We start from the raw sequence: 23,980 nt of genomic DNA, 5'->3' as shown, positions 1-23,980 counted from the left end.
ATCTTCAAAAATTTGCTTACTTCGTGGTGCAACTTGGATCACATACCACTATCTTGGATCAGAATGATCTGGATGAAAAACCACCTATAGTGAAGATGGGTGCCAAATGCCATCAATTATATATATGAAATTATGCTTAAGTACATGTATCAATGGATATTTAAAAATAAAAGCTTCGATTAATTAAATCATTAGTATGCACTTGCTCACAATGCTCGGGAAGAACAAAAGTATCACTTTCATTAGTCCAAAGTTTGGTGGAGTCTATTGCAAAGAAATCGCTACTGTCTTTTCTCACTGTCACATGGAGACCATTCTAAATAGTTCTAAACCATTTTATATCAAGAATGAAAATACTAAATCATCTGAAGTCAATTTCATAGATTTCGTATATGGTCCCACAATAATCCAACTATGAGGAGAGAAGATTGGTATCCAAATCACTTGCTCACCTATCTTGTGTGAAGTTAGCCATGACTCCACAATCATACATGACTCTCTTTGAATCGATGCTTTCCACGTGAAAATGTCATCCAGATGACCATAATGCACTGTACTTTTTGTACTACAAAAGAGCATCATTAAAACAATGAAGATGCATTTATTTTATAGCATATATTGCCACAAATAATTACTTAATTATGTCAAGAGGTAAGAAAATTACATGCATCATCCATCTAGATGATAACTCTCACTCGCACTCGTTTTTTGTCTCTCCATCATGTTTGGCTTTACGTAGAGCCAGTTGTAGCCAATCAAGTGACATGTGAGTGGGGAGAAGGGTGAGATCCCGTGGATATGGTTGCAATCACCTGTAAATTACTCTAAATCTCTTCCTTGTAACTATTCTTTCTACTTTGGCCGCTTTATATCTCTCAATCCAATTCTACATCTCCTTGCTATCGAGGATACAAAACTTATTGAATTTCTCCATTTGCTCTTTGGTAATCTTTCTTTCAATCTCTTTTCCTTACGGAACCTCGCCAGCGATACGATCATTATTCTTGTTATATCAAGCATACGGCATATCGGGATCTGTGGATGCAAGAAACTCCGTGATGTATACTAATGAATCTTGCACAAGCCATCCCTTTGCCATGCTTGCTTCTGGTCTTGCTCTTTTTCTTACAAATCCCTTCAAAGTTTTCATATACAGCTCGAGAAAAAACATCCACCGACTATGAACGGTATCTATAATGGCCACCTCATCAACTATGTGCACAAGCAAGTGCACTTGAGTTGTCATAATGCTCGAGGGAAAGTAAGCGAGCATACGGCTTCGATGGAGTCCACCCTATCCTTCTCGATGCTCGATATGCAGATCTCTTTTTGAGATATCCACCTATTTCACATGCCCATATAAGATATATTCATAATCAGTCTACAAATTATTCAACTTAAATTGAAGAAAATACAATCAATGCGATTTGATAGTAAGCATACCTGACAATACCACTGATCTTGAATATAGCATTTCTAACATCTTCTTGTAAGCACCCTTTTACTGTAATTGGGAGGATGAACTATCAAAGCAACAAAGAAGTCATGTCAATAATATAACATAATAATAATTACACTAACGCATGACGATTATCGGTACACTAATCCTACAGCTTAGAATACCTGTAAGACCTTGTGCTAATCATGGGACTTGAGCCCACTAAGCTTATTGTCCTTTGAAAATGCTCCTTTCAAGCAATGCATGTACTTGTGGGTATTTGAAAAGAGGCAACGTCTGCCTTGACCACTCGCTCCTCTCTCTTGGAGTTGATCCATGTTGCTTTCGGGAGGACAACTTTTTCCGAAGCATGCACTTAAGGCCACAAACAAGACATCCTATTCATAGCACGCAAGTCTTCTCGCACTTCTGTCAAGTCTTTGGAACCAACCAAGTGTGCCCAAATAGTAGCCCCCATATTCTTGAAGATATGCATGGGATCCAAGAGATGATTGATTTGTAACTGACCCCAATAAGCAAGCTCATGAAAGATGGATAGCCTCTTCATACCACGAGGAGGCTCCTCTCCATTCGCTCTCCAAGCCTAAATCCAGTCACTTGCCTTCAAATATGGTGGTGGTGGATCAAGCTAACCTCCATGCGCAAGATGGTCCAGCACAAGGTATCGAGTATGACCTTCACAAAAATTTTTCCTCATATGTTTGGAGTATCGTGCAAGTGATTTCAGACCCAGTCCACAAACAGGACAAGCATAGTACCCACTTGTAACAAGTCTTGCACACGTGCATGAATGTGTTAGTCTAAGACATGCATGCGAAAGAGAGTCATAAAAGCATAATCTTATATGATACATGTAAAGACGCAACCACGTACCTGTGCACTCTCCATATCCTTGGTAGTCATGCATGGTCCACATCAAGATACCCCTTACCAAAATATCATTGGTATGTCTAGGAGCTCTAGAAATATCAAAGATCCACACTCCTCTCCATAAGATCTTTAACTCCTCTATCAAAGGTGCCATATACACATCCATATTTTTGGCCTTGTACTTCTCTGGCACAAGTAGTGTAAGCATGAGGTGTCCCTTCTTTATTGTTAGCCATGGTGGGATATTGTAATTCACCAAGACTATGGGCCATGTCAACCAAGATGTCGAGCGTAACCTGAGAGAATTCATGCAGTCCATGGTGAGCCCAAGATGTAAGTTGCGTGGCTCCCTCGCAAAGTCTGGTCACTGATTGTCTATGTGCTTGCAAGCTACACAATCTATGGGAATCCTCAATGTGTCATCAATGGACCGATGAAATCCATGCCATGTCATCAACTCCGCTATGGATTTGCATCAGAACATGTGCTATATTATTGCAATGATGGGAAAGTGTCTCAAGACCTTTACTAGTATCTGCTCACCCTGCACGTCATCTCTATATCGTTGTTCCCCACACTTCGGACAACTAGCCAAATCTCCATGCTCATGACGAAAGTGAATATAGTCATTATGGCAAGCATGGATGGTATCATAATCCATACCCACCATTGTTAGCATCTTCTTCGCTTCATCTCTTCACGTGGGCATGGTATTTGTGCAGGCAACATCTTCTGGAGCAACCTCATTAAGGCGAGACACTTGTATCTAACCACCCATAATTTGCTTGTAGATTCAAGATTGAGAGACAAGCCTCTAGTTTAGACATCCTAGCACCCTCGTACAACTGTGTTGATTGCAACTCTCACATTTTGACCTCAAACTTTGACATCACATGTACATGTGATGTAGTGCCCCTAAAAATAGAATCCATCATGTCCACCATACCCTCATCATCATCTGGCACATCCGAGAGAATATAGTCTTATTTAAAGTGTGAAGGTATATGCACACCCTTGCCACCTTCTCATCCTGTCTCAAGATTTTGTGTAAATATAAGATCTTGTCTCAAGGTTTCGTGTCATAATGGTATGCGATATTAATCACGAACTCAAAGAGCATTGACTTATCGATGATCCATCATCACATACAACACCAACAGTGGGTATTGGTTTGGGCTTCTCCCCATGCATCTGCAAGTGGCGCATGACAATACGATGTTGATGGTGTACTTCTGTCTTGCAATGAGTGCAATGAAAATACAGCCTCTCTGTAAGCCACTCTACATTCTCAGGCATTGGCGCATCATCTGACGAGCTTCCACTCGTCCCTTCCATCTACAAACCTCCAAAATCATAACATGAGCTACAAGGAAATTTATTAAAATCCAAAAAATAGCCACCCATGAGCTCTTTTCCTCTCTTCTAACAATAAGTGCCTTGAACCATCACTATATAGCGACGCTTTGTCCTATTTCATCGCTATATAGCGAGTGACCAGCATCGCTATATAGTATCGCTAGGGAGCTAAAACTCGAAACCCCATGCGATGCCGTCTTTCAGATCTCTATTGCACGAAAAGTAAAAATCTGTCCTCCCACATTATATTCGACGACCTCACTTTCCTCCTCTCTATTCCCCACACTCCTCACCCCTACCTAACCCCTCTCCCAACACTTGTGCTCCCTCTCCACCCTTCTCCCTCTATGCTTGTGTGAAAGGAAGTTTTTCAAGAAGATGTGTCTCTTTCAGTAATGTAGGTTCATTTTTTGTGAGATTTCATTTTGTGAGTGTTGAAGCATCTTTCTCCTTGTATTGCTAAGCCTATGTGCTAATTTTTATGCTTGATTTTCAGAGGTTAAGGACAAAAAACGAGATTTGGTGAAAGAAAGAAGACTCACCTCTTCTTTTTTTGGTATTTCTCTTCCTCCTCGTTCTCCTTGTTTGTAGGCTTATGTTTGTCTCCTCAATCTAATCTCAAGTAGGGGAGGGGGGGGGGGAGGGGAGGTGGGGGCGGGGTCAAGGGAGGGAGTGGTGGGGGTTCTGGCGACCGCGGCCGCCAGGACCCCAAGGAGGGGATGGAGGGGGGGGCAAGGGGGTCGAGGAAGGGAAAGGGGGGGGTTGCGGCCGCCAGGACCCCAAGGAGGGGAGGGAGGGGGGGGAGGGGAGGGAGGGTGGGGGCAGGGTTGAGGGAGGGAGGGGGGGTTCTAGCGGCCGCAGCCACGAGGACCCCAAGGAGGGGATGGAGGGGGGGAGGGCAAGGGGGTCGATGGAGGGAAGGGGGGGTACTAGCGGCCATAGCCGCCAGGACTCCAAGGAGGGGATGGAGGGGAGGGAGGGGCAGGGGGGATGGAGGGGGGGGGTTCTGGTGGCCGCAGCTGCCAGGACCCTCCCAAGGGAAGGAGGGGATGGAGGGGGAGGAGGGGAGGGAGGGGGGGGCGGGGTCGAGCAAGGGAGGGGGTGTTCTAGCGGCCGCGGCCGCCAAGACCCCAAGGAAGGGATCGAAGGGAGGGAGGGGAGGGAGGTCGAGGGAGGGAGGGGAGGGGGTTATGGCGGCCGTGGCCATGAGGACCCCAAGGAGGGAATGAGGGGGAGGGCGGGGTCGAGGGGGGGAGGGGGGGTTCTAGCGGCCGCGATCACCAGGACCCCAAGGAGGGGATGGAGAGGGGGGAGGGGCAGGGGGGATGGAGGGGATGGAGGGGGGGGTTCTTGCGGCCACAGCCGCTAGGACCCCAGGGATGGGATGGGGGGGGAGGGGGGGGGGGTAGGGGCGGGGTCGAGGGAGGGAGGGGGGTTCTTGTGGCCATGGCCGCCAGGACCCAGGGAGGGGAAGGAGAGGATGGAGGGGGGGGGAGGGTGGGACCAATATGGTAAACGATAAAAGATGGAGTATCTAAACAAAAGTTGGTGTTAGAGGGCAATCTTTATTTCCATCCAATATAGCACACAATAGTTACAAACCCTTATCGGCTCATGCCAAGTGGTGGAGGAGTCGTGGAACCATCCCAAATTCTCATCCAATCTCCCGTGGTGAGTGACTGTGGGAGGAATTCATTACAAGGGGCAACATATCTAGGATGATCAAGTGGGAGAAATCAATGGTAATTCTCATAGATGACCTTATTTAATATGTCTGCCCATGAGGCAACTAATGAAGGACCACAAATAGGACATGCATGGTAATCCAATGTAGTGAGACTTGAACAATAGATGCAATTAAGAGTTGAAGGTGGGTTTAGGGTGCCACATCCTTTGCCTATTCATACTTAGAAGTGCAATGCTTACCTGAACAGTCGCCATAGCATGGGAAGTCATACATTGTCCACATCAAGACTGCTTTGCAGTTGAAGTCTCGTGATGAGGGAGGCCTGCTCACGTCATGCACCTCGATACCTCTCCAAAGTATCTCTAGTTCCTCAATCAAAGACTCCAAATAAACATCAGGATTTTTGACTTTATGTTTCCTTGGAATTAGAAGGGACAACATAACATGTCCTTTCTTAATAGCCATAGAGGGTGAAAGATTATAATTCACCAATATCACTGGCCATACACTGTAAGAGGTGCTTTTGAGACCAAATGGGTTCACACCGTCATACCCAATCCAAGTCTCAAGCTCCTAGGTTCTTCCTTGAAGCTTGGCCATGTGTCTTCAATATGCTTCCAAGAGGCCCGCCCCACACTGCTCACAAGCATGAGTGAAAGAAAGCAATGAAGTCAGCGAGGGAGGACGCCAGTCTACAGCACGTAGAGGCAGGAAGGATCCAGATGGAGCAATATGGAAGCATGCATTTTGGAGCAGGGGGTGTTGAATCATGGGAGGCCCAATTTGTAAGTATCGATCTCAAATTATATTGCTTATGTAGTTTATTAGGAGGTTGTTTCTTTGTACTAATCCCTTTGCAAATTGTGTCGTCTTGCAGCTTGAGATCGTGGGCACATACCCTACTCTTGTCGAGACAGCCTACCACCGCCACCATCGCAGAGGAGATACATGGTTATCATGATGGGTTGATTACTGAGGAGCAGTATATCCGGGCTACTAGAGCAGCCCCCAAGGTATTTGAAAGTAATTAAATAATGTCAATATTATAAGTAAAGATTTGATTTTTCATACATTGACATATGTTGTCCCTTGTTTACACGCCTGTGCACAAGACGACGAGGAAGAAGATGAGGAAGGAGGTGCAGAAGGGAGCGCAGAAGGGAGCGTGGAAGGGAGCGAGGACATGGAGAACATAGATTATCGTAGACGTAGTGCTAGCTACTCTTTTTGGTACTTAAAGCCACTGGCTTGGCTTCGAGCCTCTTGTAGATACACTCCTCTTATTTTTTGTATTTGAAGCCACATGACGTGGCTTAGCTTCCTTATTTTTGGTACTTGAAGCCACATGACGTGGCTTAGCTTCGTGCTATATGTACATACAAGCACTTTTTAAGCTTTCAATTTTATTACGTTTTGGAGTTGTAATGTTTAATTTGGAATTGTAATTAAAATGCGGTTGGCTGTAAGAATTGAATTACACAATGTGGAAATGGGATTCTTGTAACTATATAGCATACACAACATTCTGTAAATTAAAAAAAAATATTATAAAGTGCATCTATAAACGCATCTATATATGCATCTATCTGTTCGGGAAGCATCTATTTGCACGTCTATAAACGTGTTTATAAGACCGTTTAAAAACACGTCTATACACACATTTAACGATGCATCTGTCTATTTTTAAAATTTTTAAGCAAAGTGTCTATTTAAGCATCTAAATCCGCATCTATATGCACGTTTGTCTGCTATATAGATACGCTATTAGACGCGGGTCTCCAGATGCAAAAATAGATGCGCAAATAGATGCGCCTATAAGTTTTTTATTTAGTTTAGTAAACGCGTCTGTGTGTGCATCTATGGGTGCTTTGTCTTGTTGTGAAAATGATTTAAGTCTAGGATTGTCTTAGTTGTAAAAGGACATAATGCTGGTTGAATATTGCCAAATCTGACCCTATTACTCTCCAAAACCCTATCCAAAAAGGACCTCTACTCATGCTCAAGGTAGCCCATAATATCTACGAAATGAGATGAATATAATATCTCCAAACTATCTACTCTTACTCAAGGCAACCCATAATATCTCCAAAACCCTATCCACAAAGGACCTCTTCTCATGACCAAGGCATCCCATAATATCTCCTCAAGGTAGCCCATAATATCCACAAAGAGTAGTGATAGCTGGCAGGAATGTTACCATTCAACTTGCTTCAGCCCATTGCCAATTTGTTCATCCAAACTGGGGTGTTATTGAGAGGAGAGGAAAAGCTGAATATTATTCTGAGGACTAGTATGCAAGCTAAACGAAGGGTTGACAGCTTTGGGGCTACCTGAGGGCTTGAGCACAGGCTTAAATATGTGCCAGGCACCTACATGCAATGGATTTTATTGGGTTGACTCAAACTTTGACGTTAGAGATAGATGCCTCAGAAAGAGCACAAGAATTGCAACCTTTCTTCAATGAGTAAAAGGAGTTTAGCATTGGATTTTCTCGGTTGTAAGAGTGTAATACAATACACCATGAATCCATTGTCTTTAAAGAGTAAGAGGACACAATCTTGGCTGAATGAGTGAGAGGACGCAATGCTGGTTGAATGTTGCCAAGTCTAACCTTGTTAATCTCCAAAACCCTTTCCACCAAGGGCCTCAGCTCATGCTTTAGGCAGCCCATAATGTTTACAAAAAGAGACGAACATAATATGTCCATAACCCTATCCACAAAGGACTTATGCTCATGCTCAAGGGAGCCCATAGCATTTGCAAAAAGACACTACTACACACCGGGCCTATTCTGATGCTTAAGCATCGATGTTTAGCACACGTGGGATGCTAATTATCGATAATGTTAAGTGTCGCTATATAGCAACTTTAGACAAGTGTCGCTATATAGTGATCTTTAAATAGAGTTGCTATATAGGAACACTTACTAGAGTTGTGAATGGTCGTTATATAGCGATACTGAGACAGTTTCCTATAGCGACATTTTACAAAGAGTGTTTTTTTCCATACCGACCTTTAAAGATAGTTTTTCCCAATGATAAATTATTTTTCCTTTTCATACATGTTTGATCCTTTGAGAGAATAAAAGTACAAGAGCATGTACATCAAGTTTAAAGCTCATATATTCATGTCCAAGTTTGAGATGAAAAAAATGAATGAAGAGCATTTACATCAACGGCTTGAGCCAAGTCTAATGTGCCAAACAAGTTTATCTCTAACTCTCTACCGAGTTGATCTCCTATATCATCATCATACTCTAGCATCATACATTCACCTAAGACTTGATCATTTTCTTCAATATATTGTGGTGATTCTTGATGATCGCCATCTTCTTCCTCAATATCGTTATCTCCATCTTCTTCCCGTATAATGTCATTATGCACATCTTCCGCTTGGCTCATATTGCGATCTTTATCTTTTTTGCTAGATCCATCTGGATCAATTGGATTTGGTATTGGTAGTGGCATCTCCATATCCACATCTCTATCTTCAAAAATTTTCTTACTTCATGGTGCAACTTGGATCATGTACCACTATCTTGGATCAGAACGATCTGGATGAAAAACCACCTATAGTGAAGACGGGTGCCAAATGCCATCAATTATATATATGAAATTATGCTTAAGTACATGTATCAATGGATCTTTAAAAATGAAAGCTTCGATTAATTAAATGATTAGTATGCACTTGCTCACAATGCTCGGGAAGAACAAAAGTATCACTTTCATCAGTCCAAAGTTTGGTGGAGTCTATTGCAAAGAAATCGCTACTGTCATTTCTCACTGTTGCATGGAGACCATTGTAAATAGTTCTAAACCATTTTATATCAAGAATGAAAATACTAAATCGTCTGAAATCAATTTCATAGATTTCGTGTATGGTCCCACAATAATCCAACTGTGAGGAGAGAAGATTGGTATCCAAATCACTTGCTCGCCTATCTTGTGTGAAGTTAGCCATGACTCCACAATCATGCATGACTCTCTTTGAATCGATGCTTTCCACATGAAAATGTCATCCATATGACCATAATGCACTGTACTTTTTGTACTGCAAAAGAGCATCATTAAAACAATGAAGATGCATTTATTTTATAGCGTATATTGCCACAAATAATTACTTAATTATGTCAAGAGGTAAGAAAATTACATGCATCATCCATCTAGATGATAACTTTCACTCACACTCGTTTATTGTCTCTCCATTATGTTCAGCTTTACGTAGAGCCAGTTGCCTATATTATACATGTAAAGACGCAACCATGTACCTGCGCACTCTCCATATCCTTGGTAGTCATGCATGGTCCACATCAAGATACCCCTTACCAAAATATCATTGGTATGTCTAGGAGCTCTGGAAATATCAAAGACCCACACTCCTCTCCATAAGATCTTTAACTCCTCTATCAAAGGTGCCATATACACATCCATATTTTTAGCCTTGTACTTCTCTGGCACAAGTAGTGTAAGCATGAGGTGTCCCTTCTTTATTGTTAGCCATGGTGGGATATTGTAATTCACCAAGACTATGGGCCATGTCAACCAAGATGTCGAGTGTAACCTGAGAGAATTCATGCGGTCCATGGTGAGCCCAAGATGTAAGTTGCGTGGCTCCCTTGCAAAGTCTGGCCACTGATTGTCTATGTGCTTGCAAGCTACACAATCTATGGGAATCCTCAATGTGTCATCAGTGGACAGATGAGATGCATGCCATGTCATCAACTCTGCTATGGATTTGCATCGAAACATGTGCTGTATTATTGCAATGATGGGAAAGTGTCTCAAGACCTTTACCAGTTTCTGCTCACCCTACAAGTCATCTCTATATCGTTGTTCCCCACACTTTGGACAACTAGCCAAATCTCCATGCTCATGACGAAAGTGAATACAGTCATTATGGCAAGCATGGATGGTATCATAATCCATACCCACCATTGTTAGCATCTTCTTCGCTTCATCTCTTGATGCGGGCATGGTATTGGTGCAGGCAACATCTTCTGGAGAAACCTTATTAAGGCAAGACACTTGTATCTAACCACCCATAATTTGCTTGTAGATTCAAGATTGAGAGACAAGCCGGTAGTTTAGACATCCTAGCACCCTCGTACAACTGTGTTGATTGCAACTCTCACATTTTGACCTCAAACTCTGACATCACATGTACATGTGATGTAGTGCCCCTAAAAATAGAATCCATCATGTCCACCATACCCTCGTCATCATCTGGCACATCCAAGAGACTATAGTCTTCTTTAAAGTGTGAAGGTATATGCACACCCTCGCCACCTTCTCATCCTATCTCAAGATTTTGTGTAAATATAAGATCTTGTCTCAAGGTTTCGTGTCATAATGGTATGCAATATTAATCATGAACTCAAAGAGCATTGACTTACCGATGATCCATCACCACGTACAACACCAACAGTGGGTATTGGTTCGGGCTTCTCCCCATGCATTTGCAAGTCCCAAGGTCCTCTCCTCCATGTAGAGCTCCCTATCAAATGAATAAGGTAGAGCTAGAGGAGGTGGAAAAGCAAGTTGCGGACTTGCTAGAGAAAGGTCTAATCAGGCCAAGTAGTTCGCCTTTTGGGGCTCCAGTCCTTCTAGTGAAAAAGAAGGATGGAACCTTTAGGATGTGTATTGATTATAGAGCCCTTAACGATTGTTAAGAATAGGCTCCCTATACCTAGAGTTGATGACTTGTTAGACTCCTTGAAAAGTGCCAGGGTATTTAGCAAATTGGATTTAAAGTCAGGATATCATCAAGTTAGAATGAGGGAAGAAGATGTGCATAAGACAGCCTTTAGAACACAAACAAGACATTATAAATTTGTAGTTATGTCCTTTGGGTTGACTAATGAACCTAATACCTTTTTTAGGCTAATGAGAAGAGTTCTTTAGCCATACATAGGCAAGTTTGTAATTGTGTTCTTTGATGATATTTTAATTTTTAGCCAAAATGAAGAAGAACACAAGCAACATCTTGCACAAGTGATGGAGTTGCTTCGAGAGAACCAACTCCTCTTGAATATTAAAAAGAGTGAGTTCTTTACGAAGGAAATAGAATATTTAGGCCATGTCATCAATGAACAAGGAATTCAAGTTGATCCAACCAAGGTGAAAGCTATAAAGGAATGTCCTGTCCCTATGAATGTACATGAACTAAGATCTTTTCTTGGTTTATGTAGTTATTATAAGAGATTCATCTTGAATTTCTCTAAGATTGCATCACCACTTACTGATCTACCTAAGAAGCAATCAGTCTATCACTGGAGTGATAGACATTTGAGTGCCTTTGAGAATTTGAAGGTTGCTTTAATGACTAGCCCTATATTAGTTTTGCTGGATTTTGATAAGCCTTTCTTTGTCATATGTACTTCTAGCTTGCAATGAGTGCAATGACAATACAGCCTCTCTGTAAGCCACTCTACATTCTCGGGCATTGGTGCATCATCTGACGACCTTCCACTCGTTCCTTCCATCTACACACCTCTAAAATCACAACATGAGCTATAAGGAAATCTATTAAGATCCAAAAAATAGCCACCCATGAGCTCTTTTCCTCTCTTCTAACAATAAGTGCCTTGAACCGTCACTATATAGCGACGCTTTGTCTTGTTTCATCGCTATATAGCGATTGACCAGCGTCGCTATATAGCATCGCTAGGGAGCTAAAACCCGAAACCCCATGCGATGCCGTCTTTCATATCTCTATTGCACGAAAAGTAAAAATCTCCCCTCCCACCTTATATTCGACGACCTCACTTTCCTCCTCTCTATTCCCCACACTCCTCACCCCTACCTAACCCCTCTCCCAACACTTGTGCTCCCTCTCCACCCTTCTCCCTCTATGCTTGTGTGAAAGGAAGTTTTTCAAGAAGATGTGTCTCTTTCAGTAATGTAGGTTCATTTTTTGTGAGATTTCATTTTGTGAGTGTTGAAGCATGTTTCTCCTTGTATTGCTAAGCCTATGTGCTAATTTTCATGCTTGATTTTCAGAGGTTAAGGACAAAAAACGAGATTTGGTGAAAGAAAGAAGACTTACCTCTTCTTTTTTTGGTATTTCTCTTCCTCCTCGTTCTCCTTGTTTGTAGGCTTATGCTTGTCTCCTCAATCCAATCTCTTTGAAAAGTTGCTTCGCCAAACTCCTCCTTCCTCTAACTAGTTATCTAAAAAAATGATATGTTTCCTCTTTTTTGTAAGGCCAATCCACGAAACACCGAGCGGGACTTTTCTAGGTAAGAATGTGCTTCCTTTTTTTCCCTTTTGTTATTTTCGTTATTTGCATTGGCCTGCAGCTAATGCCAGTGATGGGTGTAGAAACCATCTCTTTCCCTCTCTTCTCTTATTCCCTCTTCTTCCCCTCTTTTCCTTCCTCTTTCTCCCGCTCTCTTTCCCTCATATGCTCATGCATAACCATAAGCATATGGTTTCTCTCTTTTTCTCTTATGCATATGCTTTTCCTTCTCTTATGCTTATGGTCTTTTCCCCTCTTCTTTTTCTTCCCTCTCTTCACTTTTCCCCTCTTCCTTATCCTCTTTTCATAAGCATATGTCTATGCCTATGCCTATGCTTATGCTTATGCATGAGCATATGCTCATATGCTCATGCATAAGCATGAGCATATGTCTCCTTCTCCTTCAATCTCTTTTTCTCCTCTTTTCATAAGCATATGTATTTGTGTATGCTTATGCTTATGCATGACCATATGCTCATATGCTCATGCATAAGCACAAGCATATGATTTCTCTCTTTTTCTCTGATGCAATCTCCTTTTTTCCCTCTTCCTTCTCTTCTTTTTCCCCTCTTTTCAATCTCTTTTTTCCTTGTTTCAATCTCTTTTCCCCTCTTCCTTCTCTTATGCTTATGCTCTTTTTCCATGTTTCTTCTCGTATGCTTATGCTCTTTCCTCTTGTATTGTTCCCCTCTTTTGATTCCTTCTCTTCTTTTTCCCTCTTCTTTTTCACCTCTTTCAATCTCTTTTCCCCACTTCCTTCTCTTATGCTTATGCTCTTTTCTTAAGCATATGCCTATGCCTTCTCTTCTTTTTCCCTCTTCTTTTTCGCCTCTTTCAATCTCTTTTCCCCACTTCCTTCTCTTATGATTATGCTCTTTTCATAAGCATATGCCTATTCTTATGCTTATGCATATGCATGAGCATATGAACCTATGCTCATGCTTATGCATGAGCATATGTTCATATGCTCATGCATATGCATAAGCATATGCTTTCTCTCTTTTCCTCTTATGCATATGCTTTTCCTTCTCTTATTCTTATGCTCTTTTCCCCTCTTCTTTTTCCCCTCTTCCTTATCTTCTTTTCATAAGCATATGCTTATACCTATGCTTATGCTTATGGATGAGTATATGCTCATATGCTCATACATAAGCATAAGCATATGTCTCCTTCTCCCTCTCCTTCTTCTTTCTTTCTCTTCTTTTTCCTTCTCCTTCAATCTCTTTTTCTCCTCTTTTCATAAGCATATGTATTTGCCTATGCTTATGCATAAGCACAAGCATATGCTTTCTCTCTTTTTCTCTTATGCTCATATGCTCATGCATAAGCATATGTATATGGTTTCTTTCTTTTTCTCTTATGCTCTTTTTCCCTCTTCTTTTTCCCCTCTTTTCAATCTCTTTTTTGCCTCTTTCAATCTCTTTTTCTCTCTTTCTTCGCTTATGCTTATGCTCTTTTTCCCTCTTCCTTCTCTTATGTTTATGCTCTCTTCCTCTCTTCTTTTTCCCCTCTTTCGATCTCTTTTCCCCTCTTCCTTCTTTTCTTTTTCCCTCTTCTTTTTCCCCTCTTTCAATCTCTTTTCCCCTCTTCCTTCTCTTATGCTTATGCTCTTTTCATCAGCATATGCCTATGCCTATGCTTATGTTTATGCTTATGCATGAGCATATGCTTATGCTTATGCTTATGCATAAGCATAAGCATATGCTTTCTCCTTTTTCTCTTATGCATATGTTTTTCCTTCTCTTATGCTTATGCTTCTCTTTTCTCTTATGCTTCTCTTATGCTTATGCTTCTTTTCTTAGTGATATTCGGTTCTTTTTGTTGAGATATCGAGCTCCACTCGTGATATGCCAGGGTGATCATTGTGCATTCATGTCACCGACTTATTAGCTATAGATAAAGTTGGTACACCACCCATGAATAATATTTGGATGACAGCTATCTTTATGTACCCTAGTTAGTGGCTTAGTTAGTATGCCACCTTAGTTACTGAGTTTGGTTTGAGATCCACATATGGGGTTCACCTATTCTTTTGTACTTAGAGTTCTTTTGGCTTTCACAACTAAGAAGAGGAAAACTATTTTCAGCCTCCACCTTTGTGTATATTCCCCCATTGTGTATGTGAGAAAGCTACAAGTGAGACTGCTTCCTTCTCTCCCACTCTCTTCACATGGTATAAGAGCTCGGTTTGTGGTAAGGAGCTCAAGAAAGAAAACCAAGTTCGCGGTGTCCTAGTAAGAGGATCAGTGTTGCTTTTCTTTTTTTTTGGGTTTGCGAGCAAATCTTTGTAGATAGCACAGTCCAAAAGTGCAAGAGTGCACTGTCTTAGATTGGGACGCCCTTTGCGGTGTGGCGAGAGGGCAGTATATGCATTCGGGGCCATTTCAGGGCCCGTTTTGGTGGCAGAAGTTTTTCGCAGGTACTCAGGAAAGTGCCTTGTTTTTTATGTGCAACCACTGTTCTGCAGGTTGATGAAAAGTTATCATAGAAATTACATCGTATTCCTATGCGCAGAGATATTAGGAGTGACAAAATCATTCTTATTTCCTGTTGATGCATAATCGTCACTAGGAAGTGATTGTGTGGTCAAATACCACTCTTGTCAATTTTGCAAATTTGCCCTTGTGAGGTAGAAGAAGTAATTTTTTGTAGTGACAGAATATTTTACAGTGTTCTGTAATGGCGCCTGATGCTCTTTCATAGATTGTTACTGAAAAGATTGACAAGAACAACTTCCAACCATGGAAGTTTAGAATGACGAATTTCCTTAAGGGAAAAGGCTATTGGGAGTTCATTACTGGAGCTGAACAAGAACCAATTATTCCCAATGTTTCCAATCAACAAGAGTTGCAAGTATTTAAAGGCTGGCATGAGAGAGCCATAAAAGTTATGTACTGGCTATCTATCAGTATTTCAGATTCTATGATTGTGCATATTCAGGATGCAAGCACACCGAAGGATGCATGGGATATCTTGACAAAAATGTATAGCACAAATATGCAAGCCAAGAAAATGTAGCTCAAGCAAGAGTTGCATAATGTGCAGAGAGAAAATATGAGCATCGATGACTACCACATGAAGGTGAAGAAGATTGCAGATGCACTTGCTTCTATTGGGTCACTAGTGGAAGATGATGATTTAGTTTTTGTGACCTTGAATGGTCAAGGAAAGAAAATTTCGAACAATTCACAATTCCGAACAACCATTGCCATCCGTGAGAATTTTTTTTATTTTGAGGAGTTGATTGCTCTTCTAATTTCTGAAGAGCAGAGAAATGGTGGTGCATCTTCTTCAGGAGGAACTTCAAAAGAACCTGTCTTCTACTCAAATGCTGGAAGAGGTAGAGCATGCCGATTTGGAAGCCGTGGTAGAAATCAAAATATGCAGCAAATTTAAGAAAACCAGTCCTATGGAGGAGGTCATGGTAACTTTAGAGGCAAGGGGAGCCAAAGAGGTTGTGGATGGCAGAGAGGCCAAAATGTAAACAACAATGTTGAATGCTACTATTGTGGTAAAATGGGTCATATGGTTAAAGACTGTTATAAAAAGCAGAATGACATCATGACTAGAAAATTGCAGCAATGCAATTATGCATGCTCTAGTAGACAGGGTGATGACAGAAATGAGCATCTGTTTATGGTGTAGCACATGACAAATTCTGTGACAAGTGTAGAAGAAAGCAATGATGTGTGGTATGTTGATTCAGATGCATCAAACCACATGACAGGTCATGCAAAATGGATGCAGGATGCAAGGAAAATGGAAAGACCAGGATTTGTGGATACCGGTGATGATACTGCACATTCTATTATGTAGATTGGTAAAACTCCTTTGTCTATGCAAGATGGAAAAAAGAAATACCTGTCTGATGTATTTCATGTCCCGAATATCACCAAGAACCTGGTTTATGTTGGTCAAATGGTTGAGCAGGGCTTGCAGGTTAGATTTAATCCTTATGGATGCTTTGTTAAGGATATGAAAAATAAAGGTCACTTGATAGCAAAAGGGAACAAGAAGGATAGGATGTTTACGTTGGATGCAGACATGCTTGAATTGAGTGCAGTAATGTTTGCACATGGGACCGATGTAGTTGTAGATATTGATATCTAGCATAAACGCATTGGTCATGTTAATGTACAACGACTTAAATTAATGCAGGCCCAAAATATTATTGCAGGATTGCCTAAGTTCAAGGTTGCAAAAATGCATAAGGTATGTGAAGCCTGTCAATTTGAAAAACAGGCAAGGAAACCATTTCCTAGACATGCTCAAGAGAGTAAGAGGCCATTGGAATTAATCCATTCTAATGTATGGACTACTAAAGCTACATCTATTGGAGGTGTCATTATTTTGTCACTTTTATTGATGACTACAGCAGAAAATTTTGGGTGTATTTTATGAAAAAGAAAAGTGAAGTGTTTGGGCATTTCAAAGCTTTTAAAGCTATGGTTGAAAAAGAAATAGGCCTGCAAATAAAATGCCTAAGGTTAGATGAAGGGAGAGAGTACCTCTCAAATGAGTTTGCAAGTTTCCTACAGGAGCATGGCATAAAGCAGCAATATTCATGTAGTCATACCCCATAGAAAAATGGACTTGCAGAAAGGAAAATCAGGCATATTGGAGAGGTATCTCATGCCATGCATTGCAAAATTAAAAAAACATAAGCTTTTGCATACCTGAGACCTAGTAGCAATCAATAATCTTCTCTTTGGAGTTACCGATGTATAATTTGAAAGCCTTTCTATTGTCTTCATATGTGGTCCTATATAACAATTATTATTGAAAAATACATGCACATAGATTGCAACACAAGCCTAACAATACAAGATACACATGATTCAAAAAATAATAACACAATAGTGAGCTTTTATTCAGGACATGTACTGCCCAAAATAGGACACAATGCCCAAAAGTCAACCACATAATAAAACACAAATGCAACTAAGATGAATGGCCTCCTCAAGGATTAGTTTTGCCCAACTCACTATAGGACAACTAACCCAAGATTCATCCATTGCACATTACCTATGTTAGAAACAACACACGACGACTACTACTGCCTAATAATAGGACTAGTAGCCCACAATACACAACAAATAGCATACAATCACAAGCAACATGTGAGAATAAATAGTAGGACTACTCTTGCCCAAAGAAGGACAAATGGCCCAAATACCTAAACACAAACTCTACAAGTAATAAACTGAGTGTCAAACGTCCTTGCAATGATACATATCATGGACTACCCTTGCCCAAGAAAGGACAAATAGCCCAATCCACGTAACAAGCGAGGTCTCATCAACACTCTAAAGAAATGTCTATAAGAAATGGCCCAATCAACAAATCATTTCAGAGCTTAGTTCTACGAACAATGAACAACCAAGCCTTAGCAAGGGTGTGCTACCCAAGGAGCTGTCTCTACATGCTTCTCCAAATCTGGGCACTACATTATGTATTTAAAAAGCCTGCCGGGATTTAGCCATCTCCTGGTGGGGCCCGTCGGGCTATTGCAATAGCCCACCGGGAATAAATTGCCTGCCGAGAAAATGGATTATCCCAACGGGATAATTAAATAGCCGGTTTATCGATGGTTAATCTTTGACCGGTTATGATAATACACACATTGTTAGCGTGAGTTTATAACATAAGTACGAAACGTTAATAACATGTTCACGTTTACAATATTACATTAACATAATCACTGATACCACCTCAATGTCATTTTTAGGATTTAGGGACTGTGTGGGCTATGAGGTTTTTCCTTAGGAGCTTATTGTATCCTCGCATAATGAAACTGTTTATGAATGCATCATTTTGACATACACTCTAGATAATTGTATGTTGAAGTATGTTGCTTGCATTTAAATATTATTTTGTTGTGTTTATAAATGTCCTTTTGTTGTGTTATTAGTATAAGAGATTAGCATATAAGCCTTGCCAACAACACTAACATTGACCATGACACACTTGATAAATCTAGGAGAGATCTAGTGATGTTGGTAGAATTTCAACCCTTGCCATTGGGCATAACAAACGTCTTTCTCTCTTACTCGCTCTCACTTCGTGTGTGTGTGCATGTATGTGTATAGGCACACGTGTGTGCGTGCATGCGTGCGTGTGTGTGTGTGTGTGTGTGTGTGTGTGTGTGTTCACCTTCTCCTCTTGGCCTAGGCAGTAAATCAAAAACTCATAATCATAAAATATTTGCATTAATTAAAACACGAATTGCATACAAATATGAAAAACTTATCTTTCAAAATTCGGAATTATCCTCTAACCACCAACATTGAGTGAGCCAAATGAATTTTTATTTCTAGAATAAAGACATTTTACCACCTTGAGACCGAGTGGACTGGGTCTCAAACCCTTAGTACACGGGTCAAGCTTAAAGGATGCTTCAAGCAGTTGGTGCAGACGAACTAGATAGCTTTACTTGGATTATGAGGCATTAAATTTTCCCATTGGCTTTATGATCAGTGAGTTATCTAGTAAGCAGACATTTGTCCCAAGAAAGGACAAATAGCCCAACAAGCTAGGTCTCATCAACACTCCAAAGAAATGTCTATATCAAGCACCAACACAGCCCGAGTAGGACAAATGGCCCAATCAACAAATCATTTCAGAGCTTAGTTCTACGAACAATGAACAACCAAGCCTTAGCAAGGGTGTGCTACCCAAGGAGCTGTCTCTACACGCTTCTCCAAATCTGGGCACTACATTATCTAGTGAGTTATCTATTTGTAACAAGAAAGGACAAATAGCCCAACAAGCTAGGTCTCATCAACACTCTAAAGAAATGTCTATATCAAGCACCAGCACAGCCCGAGTAGGACAAATGGCCCAATCAACAAATCATTTCAGAGCTTAGTTCTACGAACAATGAACAACCAAGCCTTAGCAAGGGTGTGCTACCCAAGGAGCTGTCTCTACACGCTTCTCCAAATCTGGGCACTACATTATGTATTTAGAAAGCCTGCCGGGATTTAGCCATCTCCTGGTGGGGCCCGTCGGGCTATTGCAATAGCCCACCGGGAATAAATTGCCTGCCGAGAAAATGGATTATCCCAACGGGATAATTAAATAGCCGGTTTATCGATGGTTAATCTTTGATCGGTTATGATAATACACACATTGTCAGCGTGAGTTTATAACATAAGTATGCAACGTTAATAACATGTTCATGTTTACAATATTACATTAACATAATCACTGATACCACCTCAATGTCATTTTTAGGATTTAGGGACTGTGTGGGCTATAAGGTTTTTCCTTAGGAGCTTATTGTATCCTGGCATAATGAAACTGTTTACGAATGCATCATTTTGACATACACTCTAGATAATTGTATGTTGAAGTATGTTGCTTGCATTTAAATATTATTTTGTTGTGTTTATAAATGTCCTTTTGTTGTGTTATTAGTATAAGAGATTAGCATATAAGCCTTGCCAACAACACTAACATTGACCATGACACACTTGATAGATCTAGGAGAGATCTAGTGATGTTGGTAGAAATTCAACCCTTGCCATTGGGCATAACAAACGTCTTTCTCTCTTACTCGCTCTCACTTCATGTGTGTGTGCATGTATGTGTATAGGCACACGTGTGTGCGTGCATGTGTGCGTGCGTGTGTGTGTGTGTGTGTGTTCACCTTCTCCTCTTGGCCTAGGCAGTAAATCAAAAACTCATAATCATAAAATATTTGCATTAATTAAAACACGAATTGCATACAAATATGAAAAACTTATCTTTCAAAATTCGGAATTATCCTCTAACCACCAACATTGAGTGAGCCAAATGAATTTTTATTTCTAGAATAAAGACATTTTACCACCTTGAGACCGAGTGGAGTGGGTTTCAAACCCTTAGTACACGGGTCAAGCTTAAAGGATGCTTCAAGCAGTTGGTGCAGACGAACTAGATAGCTTTACTTGGATTATGAGGCATTGAATTTTCCCATTGGCTTTATGATCAGTGAGTTATCTAGTAAGCAGATATTTGTCCCAAGAAAGGAGAAATAGCCCAACAAGCTAGGTCTCATCAACACTCTAAAGAAATGTCTATATCAAGCACCAACACAGCCCGAGTAGGACAAATGGCCCAATCAACAAATCATTTCAGAGCTTAGTTCTACGAACAATGAACAACCAAGCCTTAGCAAGGGTGTGCTACCCAAGGAGCTCTCTCTACACGCTTCTCCAAATCTGGGCACTACATTATGTATTTAGAAAGCCTGCCGGGATTTAGCCATCTCCTGGTGGGGCCCGTCGGGCTATTGCAATAGCCCACCGGGAATAAATTGCCTGCCGAGAAAATGGATTATCCCAACGGGATAATTAAATAGCCGATTTATCGACGGTGAATCTTTGCCCGGTTATGATAATACACACGTTGTTAGCACGAGTTTATAACATAAGTAGGCAACGTTAATAACATATTCACGTTTATAATATTACATTAACATAATCCCCGATACCACCTCAATGTCATTTTTAGGATTTAGGGACTGTGTGGGCTATGAGGTTTTTCCTTGGGAGCTTATTGTATCCTCACATAATGAAACTCTTTACAATGCATCATTTTGACATACACTCTAGATAATTGTATGTTGAAGTATGTTGCTTGCATTTAAATATTATTTTGTTGTGTTTATAAATGTCCTTTTGTTGTGTTATTGGTATAAGAGATTAGCATATAAGCCTTGCCAACAACACTAACATTGACCATGACACACTTGATAGATCTAGGAGAGATCTAGTGATGTTGGTAGAAATTCAACCCTTGCCATCGGGCATAACAAACATCTTTCTCTCTTACTCGCTCTCACTTTGTGTCTGTGTGCATGTATGTGTATAGGCGCACGTGTGTGCGTGCATGCGTGCATGTCTGTGTGTGTGTTCACTTTCAATGGTCACTTCAATGGCTGTTGGATCGTCGACCAAACAATTTGTCCAGCTTCGCGATGTCACAATAATCAGCCACTCAAGCTCAATCTACGATTTTCTGTTGAAAAGATCAGCGATTCCAGCTCCATGAAAGATACTCTTCTATTTGTCATCTTGGTATCGTGATCAGCGACTCAAGATCCACGGTAATGGACATCATCGGCTTCCCCCCATCCTCTGTATAGAAGTTGCGTGACTCCGGAGGCTCCTTCACCTCCTCCTTCCCCTCCAGCATCCGCACGACCTTGCCCATCGTTGGTCTCCTCGTTGCCTTCTCCTGTATACACCACAACGCAACGCTGACGCTCAGTTCAGCTTGCTTCCGATACTCCTTGTTCATCACCACCTCGCCCTGCACCTCAAGATCCACAATCTCTATCCCTTTGCCTTCTCTTAGCTTCCTGAAGGCCATGGCGGGCAAGTACCAGGTCTCCGGATCGTCCTGCGATTGATCAACGCTCCTTCTCCCGCTCACCAGTTCCAACAGAAGCATTCCGTAGCTGTAAACATCCGTCTTGTTGTCTATGCCCCCTGATAGCAGCCACTCGGGCGCTAAGTACCCTGGAGTGCCCCGCATGGTCGTAACCAGCCGGCTCTGATCCCTGTCCATGCTCCGAGATAGCCCAAAATCCGACACCTTCGCCCTGAATTGTTCGTCCAAGAGAATGTTCTCAGGCTTCACATCCAAATGCAAAATTGTCTCCTCGCACTCCTCGTGCAGATATGCTAGGCCCCGAGCTGTCTCCACGGCGATGCTGAACCTTGTCCCCCAATTCAGAATCACTTTGGTTGACTCTGTTTCGGGATCCCTGCATTTGAAGATCCATCGATCCAGCGAACCTCTCGGCATGAGCTCGTAAACCAGCAGTCTCTGCACACCGTCTAAGCAAAATCCTCTCAAGGACACTAGATTCAGGTGTCGAATCCTGGAGATCGTCGCGACCTCTGCACAGAATTCTTTCTGACCCCTGCCTTCTTTCTCCAACCTCTTCACGGCAACTTTGTTGCCATCTAGTGGCAGAATACCTTCGTACACCGACCCGAAGCCGCCTCGTCCCAGCTTCTTTCTAAAATTTTCGGTGATGCTCTCCAATTCCTTGTAGGAAAACCTTGTAGGTAGCCCGGACAACGACGCCATGAAATCGGCATCGATCTCTTCAGCTTTCATTTCGAACGCAGCCATCGCACGCTGCACATCTTCCTGAGACCTCAGACGAAATGCATACCGGCGTAAGGAAAACCACAGTGTAAATTGGAAGCAAATGCAAAAAACAAGCAGGGCTATGAAAAGGGGCAGAGGATCGGCATTTGCCGCCATAAAGTTGGAGGAGACGACTAGAAGGATGACATTTAGAGCTGACAAGGCACTCAAGCAGGTGATCAATTTTGAGCTTTGCCTCCAAGACTGCATGATGAAGAAGAAGAAGGAGACACTAGCCTAGGACGCCGTCTTGCCTAGGAGCATCGACTGGAGACTTTGCCATCGCTCATAGATTCTTTTTGCCATCTCGCCCAACCAGATTTCAGATCTTCCTGACTGCAGGATTTCGTGGCCAAGAGCATGCTAAACGAAATGTTATCCTCCTGGAGATTGTCGATCTTCGTTCCTTACTGGCATCTGCTACGTGGAAGATAATTCGATCGCTTGCTCATCAGCTAGTCCTCTCTGTGGTTCCCTCAGGATCTTCGCTCCCCAGATTTTCATTTGTAAAACTGGTTGTGCCTCTCCCTCGTATGATTGCCTTCAAACACGCCAACTCTAAGCAGGATGTTCTCTCAAGACTCCACCTTCATCAACGATCCACCACTCATAGATGTTGCCTAGAAGAAGGTAAGTAACTCCCTTGGTGGCTCAGGAAATAGATGGACCATGTGTGTGCAATGAGCGGCCGAATAGAAAGAACTTTTAAGGCTTTGAAAGAAAGAAAAGGGAAGAGAGTCTCAAGAGAGGGAATACGAAGTGATATTCATTGTCAATAGAGTGAGACTCCACTCCAATGAAACTCAAAATACTACAAACACAAGGGAGAAGAAGAGGTTTCATACATACGAGAGGAAGCGGAGGCTCCAAGACTACTCATAGGAGAGAATCAACTAGAGAGAGATGGACTCAAGAGTCTATATAAGAGAATATCTACAAGAGGGAGAGAAGGCTCATGGAAGAGGCTTCAGGAGATTAGAGCTATAGTAACATGCGGCCTAATGGTGGAAGAGATGATGAACAAAGGAGACGAGGGCTCCTTTTATAGAGATTTTATCACCCTACTTTACCCATTTACAATTGTTGCCTATAGATTCCTTTCCCCATTAATCACATAACCCTGTATGTCACCATCCATGTCCTTTTTGGCTACTCTTGCCATGTGTCCTATCAAAAGATGGTCAAGACTCTTAAAATATTGAGAAAGTCAAGAGTCTCCCCACATG

At 41.6% G+C, this 23,980-nt stretch overlaps 1 pseudogene; it reads right to left on the bottom strand.

The window, feature by feature from the left end:
* Window positions 1-21,662: 21,662 nt before the first annotated feature.
* On the bottom strand, window positions 21,663-23,234 carry LOC147894460 (G-type lectin S-receptor-like serine/threonine-protein kinase SD2-5 pseudogene; annotated as a pseudogene).
* Window positions 23,235-23,980: the final 746 nt, after the last annotated feature.

The sequence above is a fragment of the Dipteris shenzhenensis genome, chromosome 14 (assembly GCF_047967505.1).
Source record: "Dipteris shenzhenensis isolate YYH24624 ecotype China chromosome 14, Dip_SZ_1.0, whole genome shotgun sequence".
NCBI lineage: Eukaryota > Viridiplantae > Streptophyta > Polypodiopsida > Gleicheniales > Dipteridaceae > Dipteris > Dipteris shenzhenensis.
This window is presented reverse-complemented; position numbering and strand designations above follow the sequence as displayed.